Source organism: Hyla sarda, chromosome 1 (genome assembly GCF_029499605.1).
Source record: "Hyla sarda isolate aHylSar1 chromosome 1, aHylSar1.hap1, whole genome shotgun sequence".
In the NCBI taxonomy this organism is placed as follows: Eukaryota; Metazoa; Chordata; class Amphibia; order Anura; family Hylidae; genus Hyla; species Hyla sarda.
Genome location: NC_079189.1, coordinates 415,247,422 through 415,260,435, shown reverse-complemented (window position 1 = coordinate 415,260,435; position 13,014 = coordinate 415,247,422).

Below are 13,014 nucleotides of genomic sequence, written 5' to 3'. Positions count from 1 at the left end.
CCTACATTTTTTAGACGTGCATAACGTAAAGGCAATGGCTACCCTGGCACTAACATTTTTTATAAATGTTTGTCCTCAATAATTAAACAAATTTCTAGGCAGCCCACACAGGATGCCAATGGTGGGGGGGGGGGGGGGGTCAGTTTACAGGGGGAGAATAACTTGGGCTGTGTACAAGTGTAGACCAAAAGCAGAGCACCCACAGTGACTCTAGACTCCTGAACACAGATCTCACATGTGGCATCTAGTACTGGGGGGACACACACCCACATGATAGCGTCTGAAAGTGAATGAAGAAATTAAGATTGCAGACTCAAACTTAGCACTCAAACTAAAACAGAGCTTTCCAGCTCTTCCTGTTGGTGATATACCGTACATAGTTTGATGACACATCCTTTGTTGTATCACCATGTATCATGTCGCGCGTCCTACAATGCACACCATGTGATACCAGTATCCGCATTACAAATATGGATGCTAAGCCCCTATGCCATTTCATCCCCTCCTTCATCACCCCTGTGCCACTTTATTCCCTCCCTTGTGCCACTTTATACCCCCCTTGTGCCATTTCATCTCCCCTCTGAGCTCCCCTGTGCCATTTAATTCCCTTTAACGCCCCTGTGCCACGTTATTTCCGCCTCCTCCTCTCTCTGATCCTCAGCTGTGCGATATAGTTAGGTATACCTGGCCTGTGTCTCCGGCAGGCTAAGGTGCTGTTTATGTCTTAGTGAAGGGAAGGCTTGTAGAGAGAATTGCCATTTAGCTCCTGAAGTACATGTCTTTGTATGGCACATTGGAAGATTACAAGTCAGCCCCTCATCGCCTGCTTTTTTAAAGTGGTCGGCAATTTGAAACTAGATGTGAGACTTTCTCCTTTACCGGGGATTTTCTCTCTTGCATTGAGAAGATGCACAAAGGCTCCATTGAGTTTATCACTTCATGTACATTGTTACAATACACTGGTTCTCATTTTAGTAAACAGAGCAAAAATGGTTATGGGAGCTCAACATCGACCAAGAAATCCCAACCAAGGATACTGTGTATGTGGTAGTCTCCTGTCTATTGTGCTCCTAATTTATCAAAGGTCTCACAGCCCTTGATAAATTCTGTGCTCAGACTTCAGGGTCTACAGCTTAAACTGCATTTAGACCTGCTCCAACATGGTCTGACATTTCAGCGTATTTTGGGCAGATGCGACTTGTCGCACAAAAGTCGCACTTGATAAATTCAGCACCAATTCATTTTCCAACGCATTTCCGTCTAAAATCGACTTGCATGCATCATGTTCTAAAAATCCTCTACAGCAAAAGTCGCAGAAAAGTCGCACATATTTAGACTGCGACTTTCTGTGCGACAAATTTAGACAGGAAAAACCAGTCTAAATCCTTTGATAAATCTCCCCCTATGTGTCAATACGTAATATATCCAAAAATAAAATCATAAACAGTCCTACTAGGTTTAAGGATATGAGAGAATAGAAGGTGAATAAACTAGAAGAAAGAGTGCATGAAATATAATATTAACACTATTTATTAATACTTATGTTATGGTGAGAATAAAGTTGCGTTAAAACCAAGCACATCATTGTTTTTCTTGTGAAATTCCCAATAAGTTTGATGTGTCACTTGACCCTCTTCTTTTGAAAAAACAAAAGTTGGATTCAAAATGGCCGACTTCAAAATGGCCGCCACGGTCACCACCCATCTTGAAAAGTTTCCCCCCTCACATATACTAATGTGCCACAAACAGGAAGTTAATATCACCAACCATTCCCATTTTATTAAGGTGTATCCATATAAATGGCCCACCCTGTACATCTTGGAGTGGTACTGAAGTTTGTACCTACAGCGCTGCATACACTTGATAAATGAGACATTTAATTAGTATATCTACATCCAGCCTGCCCATTGGGGATTTTATACTATTTGCTTATTTCCATATGTTTTTATGATTATATGGTATTTATAATTAATTCAATTTTATTGTTCAATCAGTCTATGGTTTGTCCAATGCAAGGGCCCTGCAGAGGACACCATAGCATAAGTATTAAAGATCTTAAGCCTTCCAGTACTTGTGTACTCTGTATACTGCAGACAAAGTTCTTTGCAGTCTGACCACAGTGCTCTCTGCTGACACCTCTGCCCATGTAGACAACTGTCCGGAGCAGGAGCAAATCCCCATTGCAAACCTATCCTGCTCTGGACAGTTCCTGACATGGACAGAGGTGTCAGCAGAGAGCACTGTGGTCAGATTGGAAAGAACTACATGACTTTCTCTGTAGTATACAGCAGCTGATAAGTACTGGAAGGATAACATTTTTTGAATAGAAGTAATTCTGTATAACTTTTTGGCACTAGCTGTTTTTTTTTATTTCCTTCTGCATACCCATTTAATCCCATGTAAGATAAAAACATCAGCAGAACAAATCTCTCTTCTGTATAGAACCATAGAAGCCTGAAGACATGTTAGTCTGGTTCAGCGGAATAGCAGGGGGTCCATGCATTGTGGTTGTAATACTGGATGCAGTCTGTATGGGGTTTTTAGCTTCTGAGTATAAACATGAATGTCATTCATTGACAGCACACATAAATATGGCAAGGTAGAAAAACAATATTGGGGGAGATTTATCAAAACCTGTGCAGAGGAAGAGTGGTGCAGTTGCCCATAGCAACCAATCAGATTGCTTCTTTCATTTTCCACAGGCCTCTTTAGAGGCCTGTGGAAAATGAAAGAAGCAATCTGATTGGTTGCTATGGGCAACTGCACCACTCTTCCTCTGCACAGGTTTTGATAAATCTCCCCCATTGTACTTTAGATTAGAATTTTCTCTATTACTTGTTCCCTCGAAGAGATAAGCACTGCCAGATGTATGTGTGGAAGTGTCTTATAAGTCCTAGTAAACATGGTTGATCACCCAGTCCAAGCATGAATGTTTATGGTGGAGGTAAAAGATGTGTATGGATAACTTTACATACAAAACTATTTTATTCAACCTTGTGATAACAGCTGTGCAGTTGAGGTTTTTACAAATGCGCTACCATGTACTGTGCCCCTTTTTTTTTTATTTATTTATTTATTTATTTTTTTTTACCATAGGCACCATTCACATTATTAGCAGTTTGCACAGGAGTAGCTCTTCTGTGGGATTGAACCAGACAAGCTAGGCTATGTTTTCCACATGCATCAACAAGTTTTAGGCACCCATGACTCTGTCGCCAATTCACTGGTTGTCCTTTCTTACACCACTTTTGGATGGTACTGACAATTGCTTTCCAGGAAAACCTCACAAGACCCTAACATAATCAATGGTTCTCACATTATCACCTTTTAGAGGTTTTAATACTATGGCTGATCTGCACATGTAAATGTTCTTTTGCTATATATTATACTGTTACTGACCAAATTTAGCATACCAAGTAGGGATCGACCGATTATCGGTATGGCCGATATTATCGGCCGATAATCACGATTTTGGGCATTATCGATATCGGCAATTACCTTGCCGATAATGCCCCGCCCGCCGCACCGCCCCCACCGCACCGCGACCGCACCCCCCCGACCCGCCGCACCACAACCGACCCACCGCACCGCGCCGCACCCCCCACCGTAGCGCTGGGCGGTATACCGGTATGAACCGGATACCGTTTTTCTTTTCTCCCACGGTATAGATTTTTGCCCATACCGCTATACCTGTTGGGCCCCTCCCCCACCCTCCAAATCAATAAAAAATAAATAAACTTACCCGTAATGGGGGTGTTCCGGGCCATCCATCCTTCCTGTAGTGTCCGGCGGCATTCCAGGTGGAGGGTGAACCGGTCCGGGCTGTCCTTCTCCGGGGGTCCTCTTCTCCACTCCGGGCAGGCTCCGGCCTAGTACGCTGCATAGACGCCGCTACGCCGTATGGCCTATGGCACCGCAAAAGCCACTGCAGTGCATTGATTTAAAGCGTCCGCTTTAAATCAATGATCTGCAGCGGTGTCGCGGGGGGATAAATAGCTGATAACTTATACCGGAATATCGGTATAAGTTATCGGCTATCGGCCCTAACCTCCACCGATTATCGGTATCGGCCCTAAAAAAACGATATTGGTCGATCCTTTATACGAAGACTATGAATAATACCAGTCTACAAGGGACAAATATTTCTGCTTCAGTATTACCATTACAAAGTGACAGATTAAAAGGGTACTCCGGTGAAAAACTTTTTTTTTTTAAATCAACTGGTGCCAGAAAGTTATACAGATTTGTTCCTGTACTTATTAGCTGCTGAATACTACAGTGGAAATTCTTTTCTTTTTGAAACACAGAGCTGTCTGCTGACATCATGAGCACAGTGCTCTCTGCTGACATTTCTGTCCATTTTAGAAACTGCCCAGAACAGCATATGTTTGCTATGGGGATTTCCTTTTACTCTGGGCAGTTCCTAAAATGGACAGAGATGTCAGCAGAGAGCTCTGTGTTTCAAAAAGAAAAGAATTTCCGCTGTAGTATTCAGCAGCTAATAAGTACAGGAAGGATTAAGATTTTTTAATAGAAGTAATTTACAAATCTGTTTAACTTTCTGGCACCAGTTGGTTTAAAAAAAAAAAGTTTTTCACCGGAGTACCCCTTTAATACCACCATACTGTTACTAGGTTAAAACCACTATACACAGACCAACAATACCAATAATACCAGCACACAAGGCCTAAATAATATCAGAACACCAGGAACATACATCACGCAGTGATTGACTATTGAACCATACTGCTATTCAATAAATGCACTGTTCACAGACTCACTATCTATATTCCTATAACCGTTATAAAGACCCCCCTCAGTGGCCCACACAGTAAAAGTGAGTAGTTTAGAAGGTCCTATGTTAAGTAGGTAAATCCCCCCTATTACATATGTGTATTCCCTAAAGTAGTTAAAGGGGTACTCCTCTGCTCAGCGTTTGGAACAAACTGTCCCGAACACTGGAGCCGGCGCCGGGAGCTCATGAGGTCATAGCCCAGCCCCCTCATGATGTCATGCCCCACCCCCTCAATACAAGTCTATGGGAGGGGCATGACGGCTGTCACGCCCCCTCCAATAGACTTGCATTGAGGGGGTGGGGCTATGACGTCACGAGCTTCCGGCTCCAGTGTACCCCTTTAAGTAGTTCCCTTATTAGGTAGGCAGGTATGTCCTTAGGTTGGTAATATAAACCCTTAGTTAAAGGGGTACTCCTCTGCTCAGCGTTTGGAACAAACTGTCCCGAACACTGGAGCCGGTGCCGGGAGCTCATGAGGTCATAGCCCAGCCCCCTCATGATGTCATGCTCCGCCCCCCTCAATACAAGTCTATGGGAGGGGTGTGACGGCTGTCACACCCCCTCCAATAGACTTGCATTGAGGGGGCGGGGCTATGACATCACAAGCTTCCGACTCCAGCGTACCCCTTTAAGTAGTTCCCTTATTAGGTAGGCAGGTATGTCCTTAAGTTGGTAATATAACCCGTTAGTAGACAGGTATGTCCTAAGGTTCCCCCGAAGGCAGGTATTTCCATAGTACCCCCCCCCCCCCCCAGTAGGCAGGTATGACCTTAGGTAGGTTGCTCAGTAGGAAGATATGCTGAGAGCGGTGCTCACTTGCCCAAGGATCTGGGGCAAGTGTTGTGGATTCCCTGTAATCGAGTAAGCACAATGAGGATTATAAGGAGGGCAATTGCTTTACAGCTCTGCCCCCCCCCCCCCCACTCCCTCCTCCGACTAGTAGCCCATTGTGCCCTCATGATAATCCACCCCTGATGATTATGCAGCTGCAAGACAAGAGAGACAGGTTATTGCTGTCCCTGCCTTCCCCCGATCACTGTATACACAGAACTTAACAATCTCTGTCTGCACAGCACAGGAGAAAGCCATAAGGCAGGGGTATCAAACTGGAGGCCCTCCAGATGTTGCAAAACTTCAACTCCCGGCGTGCCCAGACAGCCGTTAGCTGCAGCCAACTGTTGTCCGGGCATGTCCAGGTATGCTGGTAGTTGAAGTTTTTCAACATCTGGAGGGCCACCAGTTTGAGACCCCTGCCATAAGGCTTCCTGCTTTTTGTGATCACTGGGTGCTGGGTAGCTGTAATGAGCTGCCGAATCTAAGAAGACAAAGATCAACAAGTCCACATAAGCAGACCAAGATCAAGTCCACATAAACTGTCTGCTCAGGAAGAGGGAAAACCGATCAAACCCCCCCCCCCTAGAATTTGTCATCTTTCAAAATAAATATTGTAAAAATAATTAAAGAGTACCTGTCATATCACAGAAAAATATAATGCTTATATGTGTTACTCACTAGATCATGCTAATGCTTTACATGTCTTTTATGTGTGTCTAGCTTCTGTATTTAACTCACAAATCTCTCTGTTCTGCTGCTCATTTATTCTAACACCCACTGCTCAGGAAAGGGTGCGTCTCAAGCAAGCACTGAGCCCACCCTCACTCACCATGCATTTTGCCCTGAGTCTGCTGTGCAGTGCTAGGTCTCTTCATGCAATCACTGTAGACTGCTCTGTAACCCCTCCTCTCTTCTTTCACACAGGAGTCTGATAGACATGGCAGGAGTGAGCAGAGAAGTGTTAGTCCCGCCCTCATTTACTGGACTTTGTCCCAGCCTGTGCTTCAGCTGGTACAAAGATGATTCAGCTGGGCATGACCCTGCTTTGGATGATATGGGCACCCTTAGGCTCCTTTCACACTAGATGTTGCTCCGTTTTAAAGACCAATATTAATGTGCCGTTAAGAAAACCCTTAAAAAACCGGCGTTAAACGGCCGTTACAAAATCTAATTCAAGTCTATGGGATTTTTTGATTATCCGTTATCACCCGTTATGAATAACTGATGTTATATGTGACGGGAGAAAAATTAGTGCATGTGACGTTTTTTCTCCCATCATAAATAACGTTTGTTATTTATAACGGGTGATAAGAGATAATCAAAAAATCCCATAGACTTGAAAGGGATTTTGTAACGGCCGTTTTTAAGGGTTTTCTTACCAGGACACTATAATAGGTCTTTAAAACGGAGACACATATAGTGTGAAAGAAGCCTTAGTGGTGTGTTTTTTTAAAGGCCATGATTTCTATATAAAGGAAATACCACAAAAAAATACCACATATACGGTAATTACCGCATCATTCTGATAGATAAATAAAGAAAACATAGCTGAAATAATTGCACCAAAACTAATTTGTGGTGTACTTAGATTACAATGTGTTCAAGAATAATATTCAGGACTGAGCACTAATGTCACTGCCACCTACTTATCATACCAAGAAGGAAACCCATGGTTTAGGTCATTGCAAGGTTAACCCTGTAATATATTTTTTCATCTCGGACTACTTTCAGAATGATTACATTTCTACTGGTCTTAAAGGGTCGTTGAAAAAGAGTGTAAGGGTGCATGCACACCACGTTCTAGTGGTGTCCTGTTGGATGCTACAACCTTCACTCAAAGCACAGAAGGGTGCATCCCCCGCGAACCTCTGATAGCGATGACCAGGGCATTAAAATGAGTTTTCTTGGTCGTGCAGCCTGTACGACCATAACACAAGATATCATTTCATTGCTCTCCCCATCCTCATTATAGTGCTGTCAGCAGATTTGCGCTATCATAACTGCTTGCAGACTCTCTTTAACCCCTTTAGGACCAAGCATTTTTCTGTTTTTGCACTTTCATTTTTTTCCTCCTAACCTTAAAAAAAAAAAAAAACTTTTAATTTTGCACCTAAAAATCCACATCAGGGCTTATTTTTTGTGCCACAAATTCTACTTTGTAATGACGTCAGTCATTTTACCCAAAAATCTACGGCGAAACGGAAAAAAAATTGGGGGGAGGGGCTTCCGTTTCTACGCAGTACATTTTTCGGTAAAAATGACACCTTATCATTATTATGTAGGTCCATATGGTTAAAATGATACACTACTTATATAGGTTTGATTTTGTCATACTTTTGGAAATAATCATAGCTACATGCACGGAAATTTATACATTTAAAATTGTCCTCTTCTGACCTATAACTTTTTTATTTTTCCATGTATGAGGTGGTATGGGGGCTAATTTTTTGTGCCGTGATCTGAAGTTTTAATTGGTACCATTTCTGTTTTGATTGGACTTTTTGAACGCTTTTCATTCCTTTTTTTATGGTATGAAAAGTGACCAAAAATATGCTGTTTTGGACTTTGGAAATTTTTTGCGCATTCACCATTGAACGTGCGGTTTAATTTACAATATAGTTTTATAGTTCGGACATTTACACACGCGGCGATACCATATATGTTTATTTTTATTATGGTTATATATTTTTTTATATGGAATTTGGGAAAAGGGGGGTGATTTAAACTTTTAATAAGGAAGGGGTTAATGTGTGTTTTTAAACTTTTAATTTTTTTTTTACACATTTAGGCCCCTTAGGAGACTTTTAGGAGGAATCATCTGATTTCTCATACAGATCAATGGGATTACATACAATCCCATTGATCTGTGTGCTCTGCGCTCAATTGATAAAGCCTGGTCCGGCCAGGCTTTATCATTCTGAGCACCGGAGCTGCCGCAGCAAGACAGGTAAGCCCTCAGGCTACCTCAGTAGTGGATCGCCCCCTCCCGCGATTGTGCTGGGAGTTGTAGTTACTAACTGTGACGCTCAGCAAGCACTGATCCAGCCTACGGTTCTGCAGCTGACCCCAAACTACAACTCCCAGCATATTGTACTATATAAAAGTATAGTATAAGTTGTGGTGTTACATGCTGGGAGTTGTAGTTTTGGGTCAGCTGCAGAGATATAGGCTGGATCAAGGAATGCTGGGAGTTGCAGCTACTAACTACAATTCTCAGCATGCCCTGACACAGCCTATGGTTCTGCAGCTGACCAAAACTATAACTCCAAGCATCTTGCACTATATAGTAGTACAATTTTGATTATGGTGCAACATGCTGGGAGTTGTACTTTCGGTCAGCTGCAGAACCAAAACTACAAAGTGCGTGCTGCTCCAGAGTAGGAGCAAATCCCCATAGCAAACCCTACTGCCCTGGACAGTTCCTGAAACGGACAGAGGTGTCAGCAGAGAGCACTCTGGTTAGACAGAAAGGAAATTCAGAAAAAAAAGAACTTCCTCTGTAGAATACAGCAGCTGTAAGTACTGGAAGGGTTCAGATTTTTTTTTAAAGAAAATGTTATCAAGCAGAGTTTTGGGCTGCATTTCCCCTTTAATGGCAACTTCCAGCATTCCCTGACTCATTAGAGTAAATAAAATGCACAACAGAAACTGACAAGCAGAGCACGCCGCCAATAACACTGATCAATACTGTGCTGTAGCACAGCGTTGTTCAGTGTTTTGCAATCAAAAGACTCCATATATATATATATATATATATATATATATATATATTTTTTTTTTTTTTTTTTTTAAGTACATAAATGTGAATTAACCCCTTTCACATTACCCCATTTTGCCATTTATATTAAATAAAAATAATGTTAACAAAAATAAACATGTGGTATCGCTGCGTGTGGAAATGTCTTAACTATTAAAATATAATGTTAATTAAACCATACAGTGGATGTGATAAAGTCGGAAGCCCACAAAAGTTACAAAATGGCTTTTTTTTTTCCCAATTTTGCCCCACAAATATTTTTTTCCTGGTTTCACCGTAGATTTTGTGGTGAAATGATTGATGGCATTACAAAGTACAGTTGGTGGTGCAAAAAACAAGCCCATATATGGGTCTGTAGGTGGAAAATTGAAAGGGTTATGATTTTTAGAAGGTGAGGAGGAAAAAACGAAAGTACAAAAATGAAAAAACCTGCAAAGGGGTTAAAGACAACCAATTTCTGGTCCAATTAGTTTATACTTGTAATCAATTTATTTATTTATTTATTTATGTTGCTTATTTATTTAACAAAACGAGTTATTTGTTACACTTTATTACATGTAAGTTTATTTTTCTATATTTTATTTACTTATTAAAACATTTATTTATTGTATGTGGGCGGGGCATCCATATGGGTGGGCGCACAGGGCCCCATGATAATCTTTTACCTGGGGGCTCCATGAGTTGTAAGTCCACCCCTGCCCCAGTTGCTTATTCCCCTTTGCTGGCCTTGACTGATAGATAGATTTTTACCTATTTGGAAGAGATCTATCAAAGACTGCACTAGTGGCTTGTGGTTTGGGCAGCATTAAAGGGGTACTCCACTGGCCAGCGTTCAGAAGTAAATGTTCCGAACGCTGTTTTCTCTCTGCCTGGTCTGTCACGCCCCCTCGTGACATCAAGGTCACGCCCCCTCAATGCAAGTCAATGGGAGGGGGCGTGACGGCAGTTGTCTTGCATTGAGGGGACATGACCATGACGTCATGAGGATGGCGGGAAACAGCGTTCGGAGCATTTATTTCCAAACTCTGGCCAGTGGAGTATTGCTTTAAAGTGATGACAGTTTTTTTTTTTAAATAATAATACTAATTCTGCAGTACAGTGCTTCGATGAAATTAGAGGAAAATATTTCCTCATGCTGTTTATGCCCAAAAACTAGTGCAAAAATGAGCACTGCCTGCTGAAGAAAAGCTATGGGGCGGCTTCACTAATCCTGTCTAATACTCAGGATAAACTTCAGCCAGTTTAGGGATGCACCAAATTTATTACAGTGAATCATGCTGTTTGCTAATATTTATCTATTTTTAGTCCATTTCTACCAACTATTGGTTGACTTAAAGGGGTACTCCATTGGAAAACTTTTTTTTTTTTTAAATAAACTGGTGCCAGAAAGTTTAACCCGTTAAGGACGCAGCCCTTTTTCACCTTAAGGACTGAGCCCTTTTTCGCAATTCTGACCACCGTCACTTTACAAATTAATAACGCGAAAACGCTTTTACCGAATATTCTGATTCTGAGATTGTTTTTTCGTGACATATTCTACTTTATTTTGGTGGTAAATTTTCGGCGTTACTTGCATCCTTTTTTGGTGAAAAATCCCAAAATGTCATGAAAATTTTGAAAATGTTGCATTTTTCTAACTTTGAAGCTCTCTAATTGTAAGGAAAATGGATATTCCAAATAAATGTTATTTTTCTTCACAAACACAATATGTCCACTTTATGTTGGCATCATAAAATGGACATATTTTTGCTTTTTGAAAAAATTAGAGAGCTTCAAAGTAGAGCAGCGATTTTCAAAAATGTCATGAAAATTGCTAAATCTGAAGGGACAGATGTTACAGAACTACAACTCCCAGCATGCCTGGGCAGTCTAGGCATGCTGAGAGTTGTAGTTTGGCAACATCTGGAGGGCTACTGTTTGGGCACCCCTGTAACAGTGGTCTCCAAACTGTGACCCTCCAGATGTTGCAAAACTACAACTCCCAGCATGCCCAGACAGCCTTTGGCTCTCTGGGCATGCTGGGAGTTGCAGTTTGGCCCCCCTAGTGGTTGCCACAGTAAAGATCGATTTACTTTCACTTTCAATGTGAATGATTTCAGCAGGCATCCGGCTCCGGTCCCAAACCGGCTAGCGGTGGGGACCGGATTTCCCACGGGCGTATGGATACGCCCTGCGTCCTTAAGGACTCGGAATGCAGGGCGTATCCATACGCCCTGCGTCCTTAAGAGGTTAACAGATTTGTAAATTACTTCTATAAAAAAAAAATCTCAATCCTTCCAGTACTTATTAGCTGATGAATACTACAGAGGAAATTCTCTTCTTTTTGGAACACAAAGCTCTCTGCTGACATCTCTGTCCATTTTTAGAACTGTCCAGATTAGGAGAAAATCCCCATAGCAAACATATGCTGCTCTGGAAAGTTCCTAAAATGGACAGAGATGTCAGCAGAGAGCATTGTGTCCCTGATGTCAGCAGAGAGCACTGTGTTCCAAAAAGAAAATAATTTCCTCTGTAGTATTGTCACAATTCGGCTGGCTGGAGGTGGATCCTCTGTGCCAGAGAGGGATTGGCGTGGACCGTGTTGGTGGACCGCTTCTAAGTTGCTACTGGTATTCACCAGAGCCCGCCGCAAAGCGGGATGGTCTTGCAGCGGCGGTAGCAACCAGGTCGTATCCACCAGCAACGGCTCAACCTCTCTGACTGCTGAAGATAGGCGCGGTACAAGGGAGTAGACAAGAGCAAGGTCGGACGTAGCAGAAGGTCAGGGCAGGCAGCAAGGATCGTAGTCAGGGGCAACGGCAGGAGGTCTGGAACACAGGCTAGGAACACACAAGGGAACGCTTTCACTGGCACAATGGCAACAAGATCCGGCAAGGGAGTGCAGGGGAAGTGATGTATAAATAGGGAGTGCACAGGTGAACACACTAATTAAGCCTGCTGCGCCAATCAGTGGCGTGGTGGCCCTTTAAATTGCAGAGACCCGGCGCGCGCCCTAAGGAGCGGGGCCGCGCGCGCCGGGACAAGACCGACGGGGAGCGAGTCAGGTACGGGAGCCGGGATGCGCATCGCGAGCGGGCGCCTCCCGCATCGCGAATCGCATCCCGGCTGAGAGAGACATTGCAGCGCACCCGGTCAGCAGGTCTGACCGGGGCGCTGCAAATGCGAGGAAGTTGCGAGCGCTCCGGGGAGGAGCGGGGACCCGGAGCGCTCGGCGTAACAGTACCCCCCCCCCCCCCTTGGGTCTCCCCCTCTTCTTGGAGCCTGAGAACCTGAGAATAAGAGTTTTGTCTAGGATGTTGTCCTCAGGTTCCCAGGATCTCTCTTCTGGTCCACAGCGCTCCCAATCCACCCAAAATTTTTTTTTTCCTCTGACCGTCTTGGAGGCCAGAATCTCCTTCACGGAGAAGACGTCAGAAGAACCGGATACAGGAGTGGGAGAAACAAGTTTGGGAGAGAAGCGGTTAATGATGAGTGGTTTAAGGAGAGAGACATGGAAGGCATTGGGAATACGAAGAGAAGGAGGAAGAAGGAGTTTATAAGAGACAGGGTTGATCTGGCACAAGACTTTGAAAGGACCAAGATAGCGTGGTCCCAGTTTGTAACTGGGGACTCGAAAGCGGACATATTT